Here is a 5,000-nt window from a genome sequence, read left to right on the forward strand (position 1 = left end):
CAAATTAATTCTACTTTCAACTGAAGATGGTCGTTGCACGACCGAAACATGTCTTGCAAATTTAATTTCAAATGTGTCGTCACTTTTATAAAAATTGCGTAAGCACTGTGAAAGTTTGAAGTCATCACGTAACAATGTAATGTCGCCAGGCGATCCTATCTCGTGCGTGTGCTATTTTTAGAATGTAGTCCGCTTCAAACACAAGGCTAGATAAGTTATGGGATGGAAACGTTTCTCGCTAAACAGGGGGTTAAATATTTAGGCATAGCTTCAACTAAATCCTAATTCAGATATTTCCTGATAAAAAATACGTATATATTAATTCATACGCTTCCGCAACTCTCCTCAGCGAATTCTACATGCTACAAACCTTGAAAGGACCGCAACGGCTTGGGATGTCTTTCTGCACGCGAAACACACTTAATTTTTATTTGTATTTAAAAGAACATCATCCTATAATAATTAAAGCGCGTTAGGTTTTTCCCACGCAAAATTTAAGCGAGAAGTAAATTCCTCGCAGAGCACACAATCAAGAGAGAATAATAGTTACAGAGTACGATTTATTGCATTTGAAACCTTAAAAATACCTAAAAAGACAGGAGCCATTGACTGTACACGATGCGCGCAGTTTTAGCCTACACGTAGGCTATTCACATTTTAATGTCGCGAAGTTCGCGGACAGCGGTTAACAAAACTTGAACCATTAGCGGTGAACCTTACTATTTCCCTCAATACTAAAACCGGAAACAGTTGGTAGTACTGAAAAATTACTATTACAGTTCCTATTATTCTCTATACAAAGTTAAAAGGTAGCCTTCAGGACTTCCTGTAAATTTGGGCGCAACATTGGAGCGACTTCCAATGTCTGAGTGAACACTTGTGGGACAGGACCCAAATTTGCTTTACGAAAAATAGACTTGACTACTTTCCAAAACTGTAGATGTCACTTTTTCGGCTCTGTCCACTTTTGCCGTTGACGATCTCTGGAGCAATGTGTATATAATGACTATTATTTTCATTCTTCTACAAGTAGGTAAACTGTGTATCAAACAGGTTCAATCCCTTTTTTATTTAACAGTCATGCTATTGACATAGAGTAATAGCAACCACAGCCTAAAAAGCCTAAGCTTCTCTGCTGCTTCAGATATTATATGCTAAACTACCTGTACATGTATATGATTTTCAACTCAAAACAACTAAGATTTAAACCATCAAAGTATTATAAAGCCTGACTTTTACTTCTCAATGAAACACCTGAAGAAAGAATTCTCACAGAGCCACAGCCTAAAATGGATAAGCTGCTCTGCTGCTTCTGGGATTATAAGTTAAACTCAAGACATGTATTTGATTTTACACTCAAAAAAATTAAGATTTAAACTATCAAAGTAGTATAAAGCCTGACTTTTACTTCCCAATGAAACACCTGGAGAAAGAATTCTCACAGAACCACAGCCTAAAAAGGCTAAGCTGCTCTGCTGCTTCAGGGATTATAAGTTAAACTCATGTATTTGATTTTAAACTCAAAATAATTAAGATTTAAACTATCAAAGTAGTATAAAGCCTGACTTTTACTTCCCAATGAAACACCTGGAGAAAGAATCCTCACAGAACCACAGCCTAAAAAGGCTAAGCTGCTCTCCTGCTTCAGGGATTATAAGCTAAACTATATGTATTTGATTTTGAACTCAAAATAATTAAGATTTAAACCATCAAAGTATTATAAAGGCTGACTTTTACTTCCCAATGAAACACCTGGAGAAAGAATTCTCACAGAACCACAGCCTAAAAAGGCTAAGCTGCTCTGCTGCTTCAGGGATTATAAGCTGAACTACATGTATTTGATTTTAAACTCAAAATAATTAAGATTTAAACCATCAAAGTATTATAAAGCCTGACTTTTACTTCCCAATGAAACACCCGGAGAAAGAATTCTCACAGAACCACAGCCTAAAAAGGCTAAGCTGCTCTGCTGCTTCAGGGATTATAAGCTGAACTACATGTATTTGATTTTAAACTCAAAATAATTAAGATTTAAACTATCAAAGTATTATAAAGGCTGACTTTTACTTCCAAATGAAACACCCGGAGAAAGAATTCTCACAGAACCACAGCCTAAAAAAAAGGCTAAGCTGCTCTGCTGCTTCAGGGATTATAAGCTAAACTACATGTATTTGATTTTGAACTCAAAATAATTAAGATTTAAACCATCAAAGTATTATAAAGGCTGACTTTTACTTCCCAATGAAACACCCGGAGAAAGAATTCTCACAGAACCACAGCCTAAAAAGGCTAAGCTGCTCTGCTGCTTCAGGGATTATAAGCTAAACTACCTACATGCATTTGATTTAAAATGAACTTAAAATAATTAAGATTTAAACCATCAAAGTTTTATAAAGGCTGACTTTTACTTCCCAATGAAACACCCGGAGAAAGAATTCTCACAGAACCACAGCCTAAAAAGGCTAAGCTGCTCTGCTGCTTCAGGGATTATAAGCTAAACTACCTACATGTATTTGATTTAAAATGAACTCAAAATAATTAAGATTTAAACCATCAAAGTATTATAAAGGCTGACTTTTACTTCCCAATGAAACACCCGGAGAAAGAATTCTCACAGAACCACAGCCTAAAAAGGCTAAGCTGCTCTGCTGCTTCAGGGATTATAAGTTAAACTCATGTATTTGATTTTAAACTCAAAATAATTAAGATTTAAACTATCAAAGTATTATAAAGCCTGACTTTTACTTCCCAATGAAACACCTGGAGAAAGAATTCTCACAGAACCACAGCCTAAAAAGGCTAAGCTGCTCTGCTGCTTCAGGGATTATAAGCTAAACTACATGTATTTGATTTTGAACTCAAAATAACTAAGACTTAAACCATCAAAGTATTATAAAGGCTGACTTTTACTTCCCAATGAAACACCTGGAGAAAGAATTCTCACAGAACCACAGCCTAAAAAGGCTAAGCTGCTCTGCTGCTTCAGGGATTATAAGTTAAACTAGATGTATTTGATTTTGAACTCAACTGAATAATTAAGATTTAAAGCATCAAAGTATTATAAAGCCTTTATACTATAATTTAGTTGTGAACTAGGTACTATTTGTAACTACACAATGTACTTTATGTGTATCTTGGAACATGGTTTTAAAGTTAATTGTTATATTAATAACAAATGCAGCAGTGGCTGTATTAAAAATGGATCATTATCACAACAATAAACTTACTGTAATTACTGCAACTCAATAAGAACCTACATTCCTGTTCAATTTTGTTCCCCAGAAGCACCTTGAGAAAACAGCTTTCTCACAGAGAAGCAACTTGAGTAGGCCAAGCCCCTCTGCTGCTTCATGAAGGCCAAACAGTCAACTCCAAATGAAAAGGAGATGGCGGGAATCTCACTTCTTCCTGCTATTTCATCGATTGGAGTGGAATTGATCAAAGCTTTGATAATTTTGAATTCCAATGAACCGATTACTTTATCGTCTTGCGGTATTTTTTCCTCGTACGGCTTTAGAAAGAATGCCAAAAAGAGTGGAAAGGACCACCGTATCTTTCTTCCTTCCCGAGCCAAACCATGACGGACCTTCGAGCACATTGTTATCGACAAGGTCGTGCATAGAATGATACTTCGACAATATCACCGATAAACATTCACTCGAAACAGCATAGCAGCATGTAGTATTAGCGAGCGAAGGTCCGAACACTCGTTTGCGACGAAGAAAAAACGGACCTGGCTCACATGCCGCCATTCTCTCCGACGCTCAACCTTCTTTGAATTTCGCGCGACCTCGAATGTTATTTTCGCTGACATAATAATAATTAACCATTTGCACCGCATAAACATCTTCTACAATGTCAAAATTGTCTGGACTTCTTCTCTAACGCTGGTGGTGAGATGGGTGACAGCTAAACTCACCGGAAATTAGAACCCATACCCTGCTGCGAATTTCGGCCACCTGGAAAACATGGACTGGACTCTGGACTGGACTCTGGACTGGACTCTGGACTGGACCCTGGACTGGACTTTATTAAACGAAGTTAATATTTAACCAATAATATAACGATTAACCGTTTCTATTTAATTGAATGAGAATGAGAATGGATGTTTTTTCCAAAGGGAACATAAACGAAAAATCGAACAACGCTGCCCAGTAACTTTCAATCAAGTCAAGCTACTATTACGTGAATGTTGTGACCACGATATATCTCATCCGTGCGCTGTCTAAAGAATGTTAGGAATGTAGTCCAATTCAATATATTCGATATGTTAAGCGCGACCTCTTTGCGCACTATTTCTACAATGGAACCAGCAAGGAAACTGCAAGCTAAGCACTTCAGTTGTTTACAGCGGTAAATTAACGTTACAAACCCCGCCACTTATACGCTTGGCTATGATCGCGTGAATGCTGTGAAAGTTTAAAGTCATCACGTGACAATGTAATGTCGTCACGCGATCCTATCTCGTGCGTGTGCTATTTTAGGAATGTAGCGGACCACCCCTATAGTGAACATTTTTATCACGTTCCAGTTCTTATCACACAAACGTTCATTTCACACGAAACCACGCTGATGTAATTGTATCGATAACACTAAAAAGGTTGATGACAGTAAGTTTTTTCGGTGTATGTTACCTTGTACTCCAGTACCGATGGTAATTTGTGAAAGACTGTAACTGCAAAAATATTCGAAAAAGAAAAGAAAGTGACGAAGCTACTATACATTCTTGTGCAGTTAATTTGTGCATTGTATGGAATGGGAATAAAGCAGCGTACGAAAAAGGACGATTGTCTAAAAAAGGCTAAAGGATTGCCTAACAAAGGCTATTTATTCCGAAACGAAAAGATATTCCTGATAAGATATTTCAAAGCAAGATAATTTTAAGGCGTTGTGGATCCCTCCCTGTTGCATATGCATCTGTGCATCGTGTGCGGCTAGTAACATGTCATAACGAAAAATCGGACAATGCTGCCTAGAAAATTTAAATCAAGTCACTCAAT

Source organism: Montipora foliosa, unplaced genomic scaffold (genome assembly GCF_036669935.1).
Source record: "Montipora foliosa isolate CH-2021 unplaced genomic scaffold, ASM3666993v2 scaffold_467, whole genome shotgun sequence".
NCBI lineage: Eukaryota > Metazoa > Cnidaria > Anthozoa > Scleractinia > Acroporidae > Montipora > Montipora foliosa.